At 46.1% G+C, this 20,019-nt stretch overlaps 1 protein-coding gene across 1 annotated transcript in view; it reads left to right on the top strand.

Annotated features, from left to right (window-relative positions):
• Nucleotides 1-20,019, top strand: part of LOC139351186 (insulin receptor substrate 1-B) — a 45,144-nt gene that overhangs the window by 21,005 nt on the left and 4,120 nt on the right. The window lies entirely within an intron of this gene.

Here is a 20,019-nt window from a genome sequence, read left to right as displayed (position 1 = left end):
TGAATACGAACACACACACGTATATGCAGCTTTGTGATGGACGATCAAGCTGTCGCACACACCGCTGCTCACTATGCAGAGTTCGTCTGCTGCATGTTAAGCTTTCGACAAACCTGTAGGAGCCGATGAAACCCAGTTGTGTAAGAATAGAGGACAGGCTTTGCAGTGGCACCGCAGATCTCTCTGCAGCCACATCTGGCGCCAACGTGGAGATCCTCCGTGTGAAAATAATGTGCTAAATATGTAACAGCCTCTGAACAACAGGCCGGACAGCTGGAAAACAGGTGCTGTAGGGTCAGTTTAGTCTAGTTTGTGATGTTCCAGGTCAAAATGTAACAGCATCCAGTGATTTCGACGAGGATAAGAGCACTAACAAGGACGTCAGAGCTGATTTTAGTGTAGATATGTCTTTGCTTCTTATTGCATAAACGGTTTGCCTCGCCTCCATCTTTGATATTGTTTGGGGCACATCAGGACAGTTTTGAGTTTTGGCACTAATCTAACGAGCCGGCGGGTTCAAGAAGAAGCTGCTCTGATGTGGGCATGTCACTTCAGGTACAAATGAAACGATGAAATGCGATCAAGGGAGACTGGTTTGAGCAATATATACTGTAATTTGAAGGCTTATCAGATGCCAGAACGCTTCACAGTGCTTTATATTATTATGAAGAAGCGTCCTTCGTTTGAGCACTCACCAGGTAAAGAGCAGAAATACGGCCTTCACGTTACAACGCCATCTACCTGGAATGTGCACCTGCGTGTTTTTGCATAACACTGCAGTAAAAGTTGAGCCAGCTTCAGCTTTTTCCCCCCTGGTGTCCCTTTGTTGCAGCACCCCCGCATCATTAAAGTGAATGAAAAGGCTGCTTTGATTCACGCAACATCGGTCGCACACTATCAGTTTACAGTGTGGCGGTCAGTGAAGGATGACGCAGCCTCAGCCCGTGACACAAAATCAATCAGATGTGACTTCGGGGGATATCAGTTTCCCGACTCAAACTGCATATTTCAAGAAGGAGCAGTGTTGCGTTCAGGGACGCTCGCGGTTGCTCACTCAGTTACAGTTATAACACCTTCATTGGGAAGTGATGTTGGGGCTTGTGTGTGTGTGTTGTCTCAGATGTTGCCTGAGGTCCGCTCTACCACAGGCTAATCTTCCATTGACTACAGTGTAAGCGAGAAGAGGAAATGGGAGGATTTGATTGTGCACAATGAATAGAGACTAAATCTCCACTGTGTGTGCATCTTTGTGTGTGTGTGTGTGCCTGCAGTCTCTCTAAGAACTTGTTGAACCTTCAGCATTTATAAGCAGTGTTTGACTATGAAGGCTGGTCAGCTCCTCTATCGTTTTATAACCTTCTCTTCTGCCTCAGGATGGAAATTTTCCTGCGTCGCAGATTGCGTACATGCACGCTTTATGTTGACCATCAGGCCGACATATTTGCATTCATACTATTACTGTTTGCCTCATCTCGACAGACATCAAAAGGCCTTTTCATAAAGCGCTGTTGACACTCAAATATTGGAGTTGGACACGCCGGCAGGCGTGGAGAATGGATGAGGATGCTTTTCTGGAGCAAGAGGGGGATGGATGTAGAGAAGAAAGGAGGGAGAGGAAGCGTAGAAAGGAAAGCTGGAGAAGGAGAAGAGTGATGCAGAGGGTGGAGGTGAGGTGAATTGAGAAGCGGAGATGGTGGAGAATTTATTTGAGTTAAAGCGTTTCAGTGTGGATTTTGGGTTTAAACGCTGAAGATAAAAGCAGGGTCAACGTGAAGACGTTCCTGAGCCAGACTCCTGTTTTTCTTTCTTTTTCTTTTTCTTTAATCTCAGACACGGAGCTGCGAGGTGTGAGGAGTTATGCTCGCACAGCAACAAATCAAAGAACAAGTTTTTTGGTAAACACCTCGCATCGCTAAGCCCGCAGAAAATCACTTTCAGGGCCAGCTTGGGATGAATTGGGCAGGTCTGGCGCCATGGTTTGTTCCCAGCGACAGAGTGCTCTGAAAGAGACCTCGGGCTGGCTTCGTCTCCATGGCAACGCTGGCTGAGGCTCATGGGTATTGTAGTATTTAGAGCCGTCCGCCTTGCAAAGCTGATGGAAAACACTTGATTTGTCAGTGATAACGTTGAAATAGCTCAAACGTTTGTTCATGTCACGTTTGTTTAAGTCCAGGAAGTCTCAGGTGTTGAACGTTGATGGTGTCATTGAAAGAAAACCTGCTTGCTCCAGCTGCTCCAGGTACGCAGGGCATCGGATGGTGACTGACAAAGGCCGTAGCTATTCAGATGATGATGAAATTTTCCTGTGAAGTGACTCTTTCAGTGACAAATCACCATTAAAGGAGTATGAAAAGGAACCAAGTGGAGGCTGAACTCTGTGCCTTGCATGGTTTAATGTTTGATGCGCCCGCCTGGTTGTGTTTTCACTCCCTCGTCTTCCCAAGACCTCGAAGGCTACGCTGCCCATCTCCCACCGCGCACACACACACACGTCTTTCTGCTTGGCGTGATCTTGCTGATAGTGGCACGAAAATGATGTGTGTGTGACACTGACGGCATATTTCACGGGGTCGGGGTGAGAGCAGCCGACCTGAGCGGCTTCATTCTTGAGCTCGTCACATGAAGCCTGCTGAGGGACAGATCATCTGATAAGACGAGGTGTGTGTGTGTGTGTGTGTGTGTAATTCCAAACAGCCAATGAGGATCAGATCTCGTTTCTAGGCTTCGACGCATCCATCCTTTGCTCCCCTCCACAGGTATCACTTGCTGTACATGCACACACCTACGTTGCCTGTTAATGTTAATGCGCCACTCGCTGTGTTGAAACTAAAGAAATGTCTGTAATTCAGCAGGAGTGTAATTTGATGAGGCGTTCAGGGAGCCAGACTCTGTGTGAGAACTGGGAAGACTTCTCAACGCTAAAGACAACACGCTGCTAACTGAGGCCAGTCTTTCCTGGATCTTTGAGGCCGACACCAACATCAATATTTGAGAATGTCAAAGATTAATCAGCTGATTATTGTTTGGTGTAAAATGGATTATTTGTTTTGTCAATCCAGTCCTAAACCCAAATACCACACCACACAGTAACAACAGAAAAACTGTTCCTGTTCTCCGCCAACATCTCGAATAATAGAGTTAAAGCCGCTGCAGCAGTTTGAATATCGTAGGATTAGCACGTGATGTTCTGACAGAGATGTGAGGGGGCATTTCCTGGAGGCAAACTGGAGGAAAATACATCCAATAATGGAGCTGATATAGGGAAAAGTCCCTAAACATGATTGATAAGACCAGAAGCATCATAAGAAGATTGACAAGCTTAACTCAAATACTTCAAGTCTTTAAGGATTTTAGTTTTTTCTTTTCAATTCCAGTGAGTTGTACATGTATTTTGGCTTTAAAGATACCGGAAAATCTGTCTTAATTGACCAAGTTTGGTATGTTTTTGGTTGATTTATTCATAGATTAGTTGCTCTGTTCAGGAATAAATCCCTCCGCTACCCTTCTGCCCGTGTAGGGCTTAAGCACCTTGCTGAAGGGCTCCTCGGCAGGCGCCTCTGTGGTCCCGCTCCTTTTGTGTGTGCTTCTGGTGAGCTGCCCGGCCAAGTGAATGGTAATTAGGTAGTAAAACCTCGGCTAATGGCTCAGTACTCTAGTCATGTTTTGACTGACTAGTGCCTTCACATGCATTTGGCACACACACACACACACACACACACACATACACAAGAACACAGTGGCAGGGGAATGAATTGTATTGGCAGCTTGGTCAGTCAAAGAGGCGCCGCTGGACAGACAGTGTGTGCGTGCATTGTACGTGCGTGCGTGCGTGCGTGTGTGTGTGTGTGTGTGTGCGTGCGTGTGCGCCTTGAGGACTTTAGCCATTGAACTTGTCATTGGATGTAACAGAAAAGCATTTGATTACCACACCTGGGCATGCTCGCTTTTCAATTCAGAGCTCTTTAGTTACACTGAAAAGTCAGGATTTGGGTGGTTCACGCGCACGCATGAACACACACACACATAGGTCATACACACACACACACACACACACACACACACACACACACACACACACACACAAGTCTCAAGGCTGTGTTGCTCTTAATAGTAAAAGCTGAGACAGATCATCCGAGCCAATCACCCCTCAGGAAGCAGGGATCAGCCAAAAGCTCCTCAGCCTCAGTTACCTTCATTGACCTGGCTGTGTTCTGCATCGACTACACACACACACACACACACACACACACACACACACACACACACACACACACCCCTCTCCTGTCTTTTGTCAATACTGTTTTGCTCATTCTGTTTTGAACAAAGCCCCTGTGCCCCGCCATGCCTCTCCACACCTCTTTCTTCTCCTCCTCTTCCTGTCTTTTCTCTTCCCCTCGCTCGACTTTTTGTTTGCACCTTTTTTATTTTCACACCAGACTTTGCTTTTTCTCTCTCATAATCATGTTCCACAGATTAAGGAGCTTTCGGCTGGGCGTGCGAGCCGCTCTCGAATGACTGAATGAAAGCAGCTATTGTTGGCCGGCCGTGGGCTGGTGCCATCCATTAGATATAATACACAGTGCATGATTTAATTTGGTCAGAGCACAGGGACGATTGCTTACAGGGCAGGTCTGCATTAAGAAATCACTGCCACTGGTTTTTTAGACCAGGCCTTCACCGCCAATTCCAGATGATGCACCTGCTGAAGCAGATTCTGTCCGTGGAAATGTGGAAATGTAGCTCTCATTCGTGCAGCACATTGCATAACAAACACTTTGCATGTGCCTGTCTGCGTACGTAGTTTGAATGCATGATTAATAGCCGATGTGTCGGTTTGAAGTCATGTTCAAAGGAACCGTTTGACGGTCGGCAAAATACGCTCGCTGACTTTCTCAACGAGACTCGGGTGAAGGGACTCTCGTGCCTGTCCGTTGACGAGAAGGTAGTTCTGCACGTAAGGCACCGCGAAACTCGTTTTTACACTTCTGTGTTTGCACAGATTAAACAAACGAGATATAACATCTTATTTCGTTAGATTTAAAAGTAATGATAGATGTGTATTTTACCCTCAGGCAGTGCCAGGCTAGCTGTCTCCCCTGCTTCTGGTCTTTATGCTAAGCTAAGCTATCCATCTCCTGGTTCTTACTTCATATGTAAATGACAGATATGTGAGTAATATCAATATTCTTTTCTAACTTTTGGCGAGAGATTGTCCCACATGTCAAACCATTCCTTTGATCGCTCCATAAATTGATTAGTTCATCAACAGAAAGCTAGTAGACAATGCTGATAAGGCTTTAACCTTTAAGGCATTTAGAAATCAACAGGATTAAACCATGCAAGCAGCTCTGTGAGGCTGAGCTTTGGCCCGGCGCAGCTTTGAGCTCAATGCTAATGTCAGAATGCTAAAACGAGCTAACGCGCTTTAGTTGCTAATATTTGCACTGAAGGAAAAGGTAAATTTTTTTTGCTGATTTTTTAAAAATGTTTACATGGTTGAAAATTGAACATTTTTTGGATATGGGATGTTTACTGCTAAGCTAATTTGGAAGATTATATGCATTTTTTTTTTTTTTTTACCATTTTCTAACCTCTTATTGATTAAAGGATGATTCAAGTGTGAAATAATTGACTGATAATGGAATTGTTGCTATTTGCAGCTCCTCTTTGAGTTTCAGGTTAGGTTGACATGAACTTCCTTCACTGTATGTGCTGTATCTTTTATGTGTGTGTGTGTGTGTGTGTGTGTGTGTGTGTGTGTGTGTACATACCTCTGAGTGTGAGTGCGTTGGCTTGGCAGAGTGCCAGCGCCCTGCACGATCCTGGCTACAGAGCGCCGATTGTGCGCTGGGGTATGGGATGTATGCCGGGCTCGGAGAGCGTTGGGCGCTGCCTAAAAGATTGGAGCAGCCACCCACCAACCCGCTGGGGTTATTGAGGGCACAGGGGGAGGAGGAGGAGGAGGGAGTGTTTTCCTCCTTTCACACACACTCCTTCTTATTTGTTCACTTTCTTTCTCCTCCTCCTCCCTCACACACTCTTCCAGGAAAACATTTGAGGTTCTCTTTTTGCTTTATTTGAGTTTTTTGTGTGCCGTTTTCTGCGTTCTTCTCACTCTGTGTTTGTTTCCCGGACCTCTTTTTTTTTTCTCTCTCTCCCTCTCCGTCTGTCTCCTTCTCCCATATAAATTTCTCCCCCTCAAGTGATTGTCTTGATGTCAGCACTGCCGCAGTGTTTCTCCCCATGTCTCCACCATGATCTGTGTGTGTCTGACTGTGTGTGTTTCTCTGGGTTCGGGGCCATGGCATCGCTCAGCTGCTGCCTCTCTAACTGGGTTTGTCTGTAAAGAGCTTAGCACCTGTGGGCGTTGGAGAGCATTAAGCTGATTACCGTCTACTAACGAGCCACTTCTCACATGGAGGCCGTGTATGTGTGTGTGCTCCTGTCTGGTTATAGTATTGTTTGTTTATGCGGCTGCATGCAGTCGCGGTATATGTTTGTGGGTGCTCGTGGGTGGGTGTATGTCGCATCTTGAGCTGTGCTGAAGCCGGATGGATCAGGTGGAGGAGGTTCAGGGGGTGAGGAGGTCAGAGGTAATGTCGGGGTCGGCTGAAGTGCTGACGGTGACAACAGGGTGAGAATGCAGTTAAGGCTCCTGCAGAGGGGGTCAAGTTATTCTCAGAGGAGATCCCATGAAATCCCCTTTTTTTCCCACAAGGTCTTCGTACGACTGCACTGTTTGAACTCTGCCGAATTAAGCCATCTTAGACCAGACGCTACCCTTTGGGCTAGATGGTGCCACTTTGAAGCAAGTGAAGCAAAAAAAGGTGATCGCACACTTATTTTATTCAGATTCATATTTTCATCACAGTAAATACAGTCAACATCAAAGCTGTGCCTTATTTTTCAAGTTGAACTCGAAGTTGCCACTTTGGGCTGCTGCTGCTGCTTTGCTTCATGTCGTTATGCAATATTATTACTACTATTATTATGGTATTATTAGTATATTATTCATGGCCTCTGCCCATGTGCAGTGTGCACGAGTCCCCACATGAAACATAAGATGTCAGATTTGCACAAAAAGTTAGAAAAGTGTGCTTCCTGTTTGTAAGTTATAAATGAAATTAGCATCAAGATTAACTGCAAAATGCTGTTGGTCCCCAGTTACTCTGGCTAACTGCTGGTTGGAGTGATGCTGTCAATTACACTCAGTTACCTTTATTGTTACATTAGCGAAAACACTAGAAATGTCTCTCAGTATAATGCAGCACAAGTCAACAGCACCTTCAAAATGACCATGAGGTTGATTCAAAATCCCTCTAAAACAACAAAAGCTGAGAATTGAAACCTTCGTAGGATTTAATAGAAGCATTCGATTTGATATCTAGGTAAATATATAGATATAGATGTCTGTCTCTCTATAAATAGATTCAGCAATCGTGGAAAAAAGTCACTTAACCAAGTGATTTTTTTTTTTTTTTCGCGTCTTGTTTAAATGTTACAGGAATTCTGACCAAACTTATGAAAACAAGCCAGATTTTGCTTTAAGAAAACGCAGAAGTAGATTGCTTGCATATGTTCAGAATTACCTGTCATGATGGTTGAAGGTCAGACAAGTCAAAGGTTTTGAGTTTATGACAGCAGTAACCTGCTGTCGACATGCAGGTTTTTGCAAGCATGAAGTAAGATGTGACTATTTTTATTTGTAGCTTTAACCATCTGATCCCGCGACACGAGGCCTGGAGAGCGTTCTGTAAAGTAGAAAGCAGTGTTTCAAATTAGAAACAAAAAAAAAAAAACTGAGGATCATGGGAGCAGTGGGGCCATCTTTTAACTTCATAGAGATTGCTCAACTCTGACTGCCTGAGGGGAAACTATAGGCTAAACACACAGAGCCTGCGTTTCAGTTACCTAATCCTCACACATCGACCGGGGTCCGCGATCACTGCGGCTTTGTTCGGTGTGGTCAGGAAGCCAAACTGACAAAGAGTCAAGAATTTCATTTCAGAGAAACGACGACAGAACATTTTCCAACCCCGACACGTAGACAGAGTTTTAGATTAGCCCCTGGCTGTTCCCCTCACACACACACACACACACACACACACACACACACAGACACCAGCCATATACATGCACACATGAACACAACTCCTACAGCCCCCTGCCTCAACTCTTTCCATGGTCAAGAGCAGTGAAATCGTCTATATGGTGATTGAGAGAAAGAACAAACAGTCCCTTGACCCGCCTTATGTAACTCATCAGTGCGGATCGAATGAAGGAGCAGCAGTGTTTGCTCACCGCTGCCATTATTGGTCCGAGAACGGTCGTTAACCTTTAGATTGCCGCCTCTCCTCCGCGTCATCGCCTCGTCAGCGCCGTAACCGGGCCTCGCTGGTAGAGCTAACAGCTTCCTGCGCTTTGCAGGGTTTTCTTCATTAAATTACCCAAATTGCCATGGGGCGCAAGATGTGTGTGTGCTGTAGAGTCAGCTACGTGAAAGCACATGGGTTTCCTGACTGGAAATGGTTTTCCTGGGATCAAATTCATTTCTTGCCTGAGGAGACAAGTGTGTACCTTGTGGTGCAGAACCACTGGCTGATTTTATCAGTAGTTGATTTAGCGAAATCAAACGATCAAATGATTGAAGTCAAGAAAAATGTCTTTGTAGGCCGTCATTAATCCAGTATGTTTTGGCTGTAGAGATTTTATAGACTAAGTAACTACTTAAAAAAGTCATTGACAGAATATTTCACCATTCGCTAATGGTGGAGGTCGCGTCCAAATTGGGGTAAGTTTTGAAACAACTGGTCTTGTCACGCTTCTCGTTTCTGTCCACCATGTTGGCTGAAAGGTTTTAAATATGCGCCCTGTAGCCACATACGTGATATTGTGCTAAAATACTACAGCTAGAGCAGGACGACGCTGCTCTCGTTACCATAAATTTTAGCATCTTAGCTCACACAGTGTGGATGTCTCAAGTACTTTTAACATAACCTTTAGCGCCACAAATTATCGTTAGCTATCATGCCGTTTGCCTTTGGAAATAAAGCGACTTACTACTGTAGGAACTTAGCTGGATGTGCTAATGTTTTTAGCTTACATTAAAGCTGACAAAAACACGATCAATGCAGTTGTGTTTTTTTTGTTTCGGTCAGACTTAAGCACTCCCTCAAAACCCTTTTAAGGCCGAGCATCACCCTTATTAGAGAGCCATGCACACCGGTTACATCTAGCTCCGGTATTGGGCGGGTTTAGCATGCGGTCAGTTGGCAGTTGCTGTAAAGGAATCGTTACATTCATGTTTCTGTGTCATTGTAAAAACAAATTATCCTTATAAAGCTTAAGTCAATGATCTCATTGGTGGCTTAGGCATCTTCCTGACTGTAGCAGGAATAATAGCAGGTAGATTTAACGTCCCACGTATTAATACACATATACGGACGTAAAACGAACAGGCATTAATAATCGAGTGAACCTTGGTCTGACACCACAATTGCCATTCAGATGAGGCGGGTGCGCCTTCTCCATCTGGTCTCGCTGCGTCTCCTGTCGCTGCAGGCAGGGAAAACTGCAGAAACTCTGCCAGCAGCAGGGATTAACAATGAATCTCCATCAGCTAATGATCAAACACTGACAGGTGGTGTGATTGAATCTGTGCTGACACTGCGTGCGGAGGATGAGTTGCGGCAGGAATGCACAGGACAGGTAAATACCAATAAGAGCAACATGCAAAACACATTACGCCGATGGCTGGTTTGCACTGCGTCAGTATTAAGACCAATCTTCCATCAACTTTCAGGTGCTGGCAAAGGAAATATGTTTTCATTGGGATTCGGCAGCTGTGCCAAGTTTTACTTGTCATTATCTTTGCCACGATTTATTTCCTTGTCACTCAAAGCGACATGTGGCAAATTTAAATGATGTGGAAACCACAGCTGTCCAGAGCAAACTGGCACCGAGTCAGATGAAGGGTTGAGAGTGTGAACGTCTGCACATATGCTTATATTTCTCTGCACAAGCATTTAACTGAGTGTCCGCTATGCCTTCCTCTCTCTCTCTATCTCTATCTATATATATCTATATGCACGTGGTGTCCATGAGTGCATTGTGTGCCTTAAATATTTGTGTCTTTTTCTGCTTCACGGAAACTTGATGTTCCCTCTCTGTTGCTCAGACTCTCTGGAAACTACAATTAGGCCCGGCCACTACACCTCCCCAAGCTGTTAACACAATGTTCTTCTCCGCTGCAGGCGTCACACCGCCTAACCAGAGCATTAAAAGCCTCGAATCGGCAGAGCAGAGGAAATGAAATGCGCACAAATCTCCTGTTTACTTATTAGTCATACGTGTTCAAGAACAAACAAGCAGAAATTGCATGTGGAAGAGAGTCGGGGGGGGGGGGGTGGGGGGGGGTGGCAGGTACTGTTTATGTACCTGCTGGATTTCATTTGCCATTAATGAAATTGTTTGTATTCATGACCAGTTGTCATCCAAGGGGAGCTGAAGGAAACGTGTCATGAGTTTATGTTGACACGTGTTCCCCCTCTGTAGATGCTGGTCGATGATGTTTGCAGGCGCGAGCTCGCGGCCGCCGTCAGCACGTGCGTAGGCTCGCCGCGTCCGAGCGAGGCGATGACGGCCTGTTCCCTTCCACTGCGAGCCGATGATGGTTTAGCTGAAGGCTTTATAGAGTCCAGCAGTATGAATATGAATCATCACCTCCCGTCCAAAACAACACATGGACACACACACACACACACACACACACACACACACACACACACACACAGTTAGCGATCCGCCGTGCGTCATCGTGCTGCGCATTTACATGACGTGGGGACTTCATGTCCGCTGGGATCTTATGTGATACACACGTGTGAGAGAGGACGAGCACTACATTAAAGAAATACCACGTTGCCGTCCTTCACGTCTCTTTGTGTGAGCCTTTGTGTGTGTGTTTCTTGTCCAGTCATAAGCTGTAGTAATGCGCTTGTGCAGCCGTGACCCCGGCCAGCCACCGCCGCCGCCTCGCTGCCCAGCTCTACTCCACTCACACACATACTCATTTCCCAACGGCTTGCGGTCAGTTGACTCATACATTACGCACACGACCGGCGTGTCCTGTTATTGTGCCATCTGACACTTGCACCCGTGCCTCCATTTAAGTCGCTTTAACTGCTGGTCTTTTTTCTGTCGCAGTTTTCTTGTTTCAAGCCGTCTCCGCTCGCGTCCGACTCTGTCTGACAGCCAGCCGCACACACTCACATGGTGTTTTTTTTATGTTTTAGCCATTCTGCTATAAATCACATTCAATGTTGTATACATCACAGGTTAGCATGCTGCTGTGTTTTAGGTATTTTTAATGCGTCTTTCCATTTGAGGCGTCCGTCGGTTTCCATTTATTCCAGCAGACGCTGAAGTTTCGTCCCAAGTCGCGTTGCGTTTGAACGTCTATGTGGTCAAACTGCATTAAGCCGCAAAAAAAAGTGCAAGTTTAACGAGTGTGTCCCGTTAAATTTCATACCGCGTGGAACAGATTGGAAACCAATGGCTGCCTGAACTGAAGGAACATCCAAAAACTCAAAAACTGGACAGCATGCGTTTGAAAATGGTTGCCAGAAACGTCGAGTATAAGCACACATAATTTGTAGCTACACCATTTCTTTCTTGTTTGGCTCCATACCCCTGCACATTGGATCTGAAATGAGAAGACTATGAGGGTTATGTGGGGACCTTCAGGTTTAATTTTAGGGTGTTTACATCCATATTGGTTGCCTGGTGTGTGTGCGTGTGTGTGTAGAGTCGTAGCCCTGTCATTGTCTTGCTGCAGTGTTCAAAAATGGCATAAAAACGACCGTGACTCCCACCTCCACTGTCCACTTTTAGCTCTGTTTTTGCTCTCCGGCTGTTTCCCGAAAACATATCTGGATGTCTAACTTGCTGGAGTTTCTCTCTGGCTTCATCGCTGCGAGCTACCGCTTCACGCTGCACGTTAATACAAGAATATCGATTAGTGCAGATTTTAAGGTGGAGAAGAGCCAAAATGATAGATGTCATTGTCCAAATACTGATCCAAAAAGTCCCGCATTAGCAAAATCAATGCAGTGAACATTGTGGACAGAGGAGGGACAGAGCGGGCCGAGGAGGGCGGAACGAGTCCACTCTCTAATTTTTCCTCCCGTGGAGACGAGGAGGTGAGAAGCGTCGCTCGCGGAGCCTCCAGAAGGTTCGTACGTAAATATTTGCGCTGCGTGTTGGCCAAGTCAGACACACGCTGGTTTAATATGTGCACACGCATACAGACACTACACTCATATCACACTCCGATGTGGTGTTAGAGCTCATAAACAGCAAACACACTCCTGGTTATTCCGCCTAACCTCGGAGCTGCGCTGCTGCGAGACGTGGAGTAACTTAACAGGAATGGGGCAGCTTCTGTGATGTGTGCGTGTCTGTGTGCATGCATGTGCGTGTGTGTGTTTGCACTGTTGCGGTATGAATTACACAATTCATCTCCAGACTGGAGCAGAGGCCATAAGCTGGCACGTGGACACACACACACACACACACACACACACACACACAGAGGCACTGTGAAACACAGATTGGCATCAATTCCTTAACACACGGGACATGATTTCCAAATGCAATCCAGACTCCACAGTCAGCGATGGGAAGTGGCGGACCCCGCCACTAAATATTAAAACTACTGTATAGAGACACAATTACAGAATGTAAATGCATTGTGTGGCTATTTCTGCAACAATGCATTGTATAATGTATGAAATTGGGTGAAAGGATCATGACTTTACATATTAGGAAACGTTAGCATTAGCAACAAGGAGGTATTTGAAGGTGCTGACATTTCATTTGATTCGCGTGTGATGGTTTTCCAAGATTGATTTCAAGCCTAGAAAAACCGTTTCAACTTCGGAAAAGTCGGACAACATTCCCGACAGAGCGAAAAACGAAGGAATTATCCCGCTGACTGTCGCTTGAATCGTGCTGATCCCACACAGCGACCGGTGAAGCAAGACAGAAATCAAATGTCTCAACAGCAGCTCCGTCGCTCAGCTGGCTTTCATGAAGATGGTGCAACAGCTTCTTGTGTTTCATTTAGTTTTGTCCGTCCACGTCAGACAGCCGGAGCGAGCTGGCCACTGGCATTCTGGGAAAAGCCTTACTCGGAACTGAGGACCCCACCTGCTTATGCTATCACTCCATATATCACTTCACCCAAGACGCCGCCTGTGTGTGTGTGTGTGTGTGTGTGTGTGTGTGTGTGTGTGTGTGTGTGTGTGTGTGTGTGTGTGTGTGTGTGTGTGTGTGTGTGTGTGTGTGTGTGTGTGTGTGCGTGCAGGAGGGCCATGCACATTGGCAGAAAGTGGCCAAACTGGTGGAGCAACCCAGCACACAGAGACGGAGAGCGATCGGTGATTTGAGTCAGCAAACAATGAAAGTGTGTGTGAGTGTGTGTGAGTGTGAGACGGAGAGTGAATGAGATAACATTCCCCAAAACCCTTCAGTCCTGTTGGCTTTAGCTCTGCGTGTCCCGTCCAGGGACAGGACGTCCCATGTCAGATTTCAGAACAGTAGCCAGTTTCTGTTACACAAGGACACCCACATTTTTAAACGCTATATTTACAACCACAAAAGGAAGTTTCTTCCCAAACTGGGCTGCAGTGTGTTTTAAATTAGCTCGCTCCAAAAGGAAAATATATCTTTTCCCTCCTGAGGGCCGTATTTGTCTTATGGACCTATAGTGGAAACGTTTGCCTACATAACACAATTTTTTATATATACAGTGTATTTTTGTGGATATTTATGTTCTTTTAATGTTTTATTCACTTAATATGTGCGTATAATGTGCACAAATGTTATATACTGCTGGAAAAGGAAAGAAGACTTCATATTCAGGCTGCAGCCAAGCGTTATCAATTAACATAAAGATTATTTAAATCATTATCTATACATTTATTAATGATTTTTAAGTCTCCAGAATGTCAAAATGATGACAGTGATTGAAAGCCCATCACTGTTTGTCAGCTCTTTTTGTCCCACCAACATCCTCAGAGCCCCTCCCTCCGTCTCGCAGGCGTCAGCAGGCCTCAGGCTGACATGGGAGGGTCGTCAGCTGGTCAAGCTCACCTCGGCTATAAAAGCTGGCCCCTGTGTCCACTCTGTCTCTCCTCATGTCCATTATAAGCACCACCGCAGCGCGTGGACCGCACGTCCATGCGCTGTTTTCGCTGACCTGCACTCCCTTGTGTTAAACTTGGTTACAATAACGACTCTTGTTTCAAGCATGGACTCACTCAGACGAGTTTGAATAATGTAAAACATTTGTAGCAAAATCCTCACATTGAAGAAGCTGCAGCCAGAGAATATTTGGTGTTTTTTCGGCTGATAAGTGACCAGTTTGACTCATTTTCACTCCGTCTACCAGCTGCTACAAGACAGGCAACATTTTCAAAAGCTTCCAGGTGCACACACACACACACCAGTACATGTTTTAGCTAACTCTCCAGCAGCGCTCTGGCTTTGTTTTATACTTTTTTTTTTTTTCTGCAGTCTTCTGCCGTTTACAACCTGTTGACAGTCAGGCATGTAAAGGCCGGCATGCCTGCCCTGTGTCCCGATAGGAAAACGAATGCAGACTGGACGTTCAAATTGTGTTCAAGGATGATCTAAAAATACTCGGATGTGAGGCTGCACGTGGGCAGTGAATGTGGTTCGCCGCAAATGTGCTTTTCCCCTCCTTTTTTCCCCGCGCTCAGCACTGCTGCTCTGTCTGTCTCCTCCTGTCCCCACACATTCCAGCTCCTCTGTGTGCCGTAACACACCCACTCAGTCTCTCCCACTGTGTCGCTGCATAATGAAACCACCCAGCAGCCTCTTGTCATTTTTTCTCTCTCACTTGAATCATTATACAATCAGGTCAAAAAATAATAATCTGACAAAACACAGGCAGAAATGACAACATTTAATCAATTAAATCTTTTAAGATGTCATGTAAAAATAGCTGTTTTTGGCCTTTCATAGCACCCTGTCATAGTCTCTGATGTGTGTGTGTGTGTGCGTGCACGTATTCAGTCCACCTGTGGTTTTTTTTCCACGCACCCCTTGCAACCGTACACCCCCGCACATGCACACACACCTGGATAATGACTTGTTACGTAGCTGTTGTAGCTGCTGCTGCAGCGTGATTGACAGTGGCAGAGCTAAAGGCGGTGTATGTGTGTGTGTGTGTGTGTGTGTGTGTGTGTGTGTGTGTGTATATATGTGTGAAAGTGCAGTAAGCACACACAGCACTCGTCTTTCAACCTCACACAACCTGCTCTCTTCTGCCAACTCAGTGGTTTAATGTATGGAAAATTACAGCAAGGCAATAAAGGGAAGACATGCTGCGTTCACTGTTCTCATAATGGGGGTGTTTAAGACAATAAAACGCTTCCAGTCAGACGATTCAGTGGCGGTATTAAGGAATGTTCTCTAGTTATCACCTTAATTTTACGGGAAAGGCAACATCATCAAAGTCGTGTCCTTAACTTCCCAGCCGTCATGTGCCAGTCGAGCACGGCGGGCAGAACTGCATCGCGTTCTTCCTCCGCTCGCGTGTTCAGTCTTTCCGATGATCAACGCTCACCCACTTGTATTTATTCCAAACAAACTGCGGCTGGTGTCTCTGCGGACATAAAAGGCTTCTCGTGTGTCCCACAGGACCTTTTCCTGGAAAGACAGGTCTGTTCCCGCGCCTGTTTAGGGCATCAAGTGAAGAAGATTTTTTTCTTAATCAACCAGTCCAGTTAATCATAGGTCACAGCCTCTTCCTGGGGCCATACTAAAATTCAACTTGGGTCCTTTTTCATTTGTTATTCCCCTGTCATTGTTCATGATTGATATGAACTGTGGGGTGAGGACTGACAGATTTGCACTTTATTCATAACAAAACACTGGGTTGGGATGCATACTGTCGGGGGGTGCGACTAACCGATGGGGCTGTCGGGGAACGGAGGAAAAGGTGCGGCGCGCGCGTTTTCTGTTTAAGTAGCAACAAGCTATAAATGTGATTTAAGTGTAAGATTTAGAGACGGCAGTAGTAGCTTGACTCATTTGTAAATAGTGTGTTATTTGACTAAAAGTATTTGCTGATTGCATTGTGGTTCTTGGAGCTAACCTCAGCCCCATAGGCTAGTTAGCATAACCGCTGATGTCATGCGAACGTTTGTATAGACTAAATGGGCCGAAGACGGGACACATAGCTGAGAGGAATGGTCCCGCCCAGTCGTGGCGAGCACGTGCACAGGCAGCGTCGCAGACTGAATGAAAACCTTCACCTTGGTGTACCAAAGATAATGTTCTGCAAGTCAGAATGGGCTCAAGACCCCTTATAGTCCCTCTTGGGGGTGCAGTAGTGGGTACCTCTAAGGGGAGGAAGAGGTATTAGTTGACTGCGCTGTCCACCACTCTCTACCAGCTGTGTTCACGGTGTCCCCATGTGTTCTCCTTCCCTCACATATGAATGGGGACGGTTTCTCAGTGTTGTTGAGAAATGAGTCAGAGCCCTCAAGCAATTAGTAGTATTGGGTGTGAACGCAGGGCGCGGCATGTCTTAGTAGGTGGTACTGAGGAAGTCATTGAGAAAGTTGGCACTCCCAAAGTCTCCGTGTTGAATACTCAATCCTCCTAGCCATGACTGATTTCATTTCATTATTGATTAATCTGCAGATTATTTCCTCCATTGCTCGATGATAATGAAAAATGGCTGTTTTCTGAGGGGACGTCTTCACATTGTTGGCTCTAAAATAAAAGACATTTAGTATATAAACATAAACCAAAGAAACGCAGGAAAGCATCCAATGTTTGGCATTTTTGCTGAAATGACTAAAATTATTATTACCATTATCAAAGTAAGTAGATCACACGGTGATCAATCAGCTAACTGCTGCAGCTCTAAATGTAATGGTAATGGACTATTTGGAGTGTTTACGCGTGGACTACAGACAGAGTTAGGCTGCATGGGTCCTTCAGTTTCACTATGAACCTGAGTCACTGAAACCCATCGCGCCTGCTGTGAATCCAGCTGCCATGAAGAAGCAACTTCCTTGCTCTGTGCAGCCACCTTTGAAGCCCACAGGAGGCACGTGTTTGATGCTCACAGATAGATTTTGGGCGGAGTATCACTTCAACCTAATTGTCATCCGCAGGCGTTCCAGATTCATGACTAACAAATAAGTACTGTGAAATCCGACACATAGACTTGTGGTCACCCTGCGAACATTATGTCTTCGTAACTGACAGACTTTCTGGCGTCATTGGAAGAAATGAAATGAGGTGACACAGGAGCTATCCTGCCGCTTCGGTCTGCCAGCGTTCATGCCTTGTATCTGCAGCTGTCTTGATGCTGAATCCTGGCTCATGTTGCGCTCTGGTACCTCTTACCCACTTGCCTGCTTGCAGGGTCGATGATTTAATGGAATCAAGTATAATAACAGTACTGGAGGATTGCAAGAGCTGAAGTCGCTGGCTTGGAAAGTTGCTGCCATTGTGGAAAAACGGTTGGGATTTGTACATCCTCGTAATAATGTCATTCCTTAATGATTTCCAGGACAAAGTTCTTTGCTTCCACTTCAGTGTGTAGGTCAAAGGTCAGGCTTGGCTACGCAGCTTGACCCTCGGAGTTGAAAGGAATTGAGTATCTCTGCAGGTTGGACGCTTGTTGACATGGTGCTTGAACCCGAGTCCAGTCCTTGACATGTGTTTGGGGTATTTCTTCGCTCGGATGCAAAGCACAGATTGACGCATTCCAGCGAGCAGCACATTTTCTGCCTCGGAGCTTGTAAAACGATGAGAAGCAGCGATAAACACCGTGGGGATTTCCACTGATTCTCATGCTCGTTTTCCCACGTGAAGTCTGGAGAGCCTCCGCCGCTGATGCTTTTTGTTCACGTGCTTTTGCTGCTGTCTCCTCTTTTCAGTTATTGAAACCATATAATGTAGACTAATACCTGGAGTGTTGCCTTTAACATATGATTTAACCCAAAGTGACTGAGTGACCGCTGGACTTAGTGACTCACATCACGTTGCTCAGACCAGCTCCGTGTCTTGTGGGAGCTGGGGCGGCATGAAAATGACAGACTGACGCACTCGATTTACGACCAGAGAACAGGGTGGCTTTCAATTTTAGGCAGCCCTCGATTGAGACATCACATAGACCCAGACTCTCCTAATTACACACACACACACACACACACATACACACACAGGCGGCTAGAGAACAGTTATTGGCTAGACACGGACTGCGGAGCCAGATAGCCTTGTCTAACCTCTTGATTTAAACAGTCTGGCAGAGAAAGGGGAAGAGGAGCACACGTAGACTCGCACAATCGCTACCACGGCCATTATGACATCGATTGGCCCACAGATGGAGAAACGATGCAAGGAAATGAATGAGATCGATAGACAAACAACCGAAGGAGGACTGGGGGTCAGTTGACGGAAGGGGCCACCGGGGGAAAATGGGAAGGCAATAGCTGATTAGAGTGGAAACATTTCCTGTGTGGCTGCATATAAGAGAGCGCATGTGAATCTGTGCATTAGGATGAGGCACTGGAGAGTTGTTTAGCGTGTTTCAGTATATAATTTCCCCTGTCTGTGTTTGGGGAAAGGTCATCATTAAGTGAATGTCATCCGCATAATTATAGTATCTTCCTCTGTGTCCCTTTTGTGTGTGTGTGTGGTTTGCATGTGTGTGTCCATGGCAGTGCACCAGTGCGTGTCCAGCCTGTCTCCTCCGGTCCCTCTGGTTGGCTGGCTTGATTGTTTGTGTTGCTGTTTTTCGAGCTGGCCGCCTGAATGAGGGAGCTGCTCCGCTCGGCTCGGCTCTGCTTTAGGCCGTCATGGCTTGCCCGGCTGGCGGGCACCGTCTGTGCTGAGGAGGACTAAATATAGCTCACTGCAGCAGGAAGAAGACAAGCTGGAGAGAGAGAGACAGCAGCACAGAGAGAAAGAGAGAGAGACAGAGGCATAAATATAGAGTACCCTAGCGCAATTAGAGAGTCAAGCGCTGCTGGGAAATTTTAGGGAAAGAGACAGGGAACTCTCTCTCAGCCTGTTCTCTTTACTAGCTTTGTGCATTTGTTATTTTGGCTGACGGCAGCCTGAGTGCCTTTGGTGTGAGTCATCACATCTGACAGAAAGTAACACGGTTTAAAGGGCATTGAATAATCTTTATAGTTATGATCCTGCTTTCATTGCAAGCTACAACTAGGGCCGGGCGATCCTTTCTATTTTCACATTGCCCAATCGTGGTTACTCGAGATATGACTGCCAGGGGGCGGCGGGAGTAGGAGGGGATGGGGGTTAATGTGACAGCATGCCAGTGAAATGCCAGCATGGACAACTTGGTCTTAGTGTCAAAGAAAAATCTAACATCTTGTATTTGGAGATGTTATATCAGATGCCAAAGGTGAAGCTAAGGATGTACAGAGGGTTAGGGTATAAGATGCGTCTGTCCAATCATAGCTTGTCTCTCTCAACGATCGGGCCTGACGTCGACGCAGGTGTCGTTCCTCTCATCCTTTTGCTGTGCATGGGAGAGCGCACAGCGGGTTAACTTCATGGCACGTGTCATATATGTTGTCAAAGCAGGAGAGAGAAGGGAAGAAAAGCTCTGACATGCTATAGCGTTTGTCAGGATGTCGCGAGGCTGTCAGCCGTTTTCCACCATGACAAGCTGCATGGCCTGAAACAAGCAATCGCTGGCTCCCGATCTAGAACAACTGTTTTGAATTGATGAGATTTCCCGGTGTTTCTCTCACGATGGTGAACTGTCATTGACCAAAATAGCACATGGCTTTGGTAAGGTGTGAGGTTACCGTTGGTCAACGCGTCCCACCATTAGAACCACCACTTTTGATTAACAACCGTGAAGATGTCACCGCGTTTCTCTCACAGCTGAACTTTCACCTGGGACAGCCAGAAATCACCAGATCCCGATGGCCGCTTGACGCCAGC

Source organism: Chaetodon trifascialis, chromosome 23 (genome assembly GCF_039877785.1).
Source record: "Chaetodon trifascialis isolate fChaTrf1 chromosome 23, fChaTrf1.hap1, whole genome shotgun sequence".
NCBI classification, from domain to species: domain Eukaryota; kingdom Metazoa; phylum Chordata; class Actinopteri; order Chaetodontiformes; family Chaetodontidae; genus Chaetodon; species Chaetodon trifascialis.
This window is presented reverse-complemented; position numbering and strand designations above follow the sequence as displayed.